The sequence below is a fragment of the Chinchilla lanigera genome, unplaced genomic scaffold (assembly GCF_000276665.1).
Source record: "Chinchilla lanigera isolate Chin_1 unplaced genomic scaffold, ChiLan1.0 scaffold00019, whole genome shotgun sequence".
Classification (NCBI taxonomy): Eukaryota; Metazoa; Chordata; class Mammalia; order Rodentia; family Chinchillidae; genus Chinchilla; species Chinchilla lanigera.
This window is the reverse complement of record NW_004955420.1, coordinates 20,021,307-20,021,930: the sequence shown is the minus strand read 5'-3', so window position 1 is coordinate 20,021,930 and position 624 is coordinate 20,021,307.

The window sequence follows — 624 nt, the reverse complement described above, 5'->3', positions numbered from 1 at the left end:
GGCATATACAAACTGAAAAACTAGAACAAAATTACACAGTTTTTTCCTTCTTCAGCTTTTTTTGTTCTTTTCATTTTTTTAATACACACTTTGTAAATTGTAAACCTTCACTTGCAAAAAAATACAAATACACTGAGGCATTTTAGACAAAATATTTTCTTACTTATACAGATGCAATACTTAAAATATTCTCTTAAGTGCTCTTTCTCAATAAAGATTCTCAGATCCGTGTCTGCCTGCAGATACAAAATCGAGCCTTTAACGCGGTTTTATATTTTTAATATATCTTTTTAGGTTTATATATATTTATATTATATATATATATTTATATATTTACAACTCTGCCATATATTCCTTCACCTTTGGTTAAAAAAATTAAAGCCCTCTCTTTGATAACATACTGAAGTCCTGTCTTTTAAAAGAATGCTCATTTACATACAAAAGAAATATCTGTTCCCACAAAACATATACATTCCTCATTTTCCAGACTAAGTCAAGTCAGAACTTTTTGCATACTCCCCTGCTTTGATCTATAAAATGGTTTTGCTTTTTGCTGACATGGTTTGCCGTACACGTAGGAGAAGAAGCAATATTTATTTTCTTAACGTTTTATGGCAGTGGGGG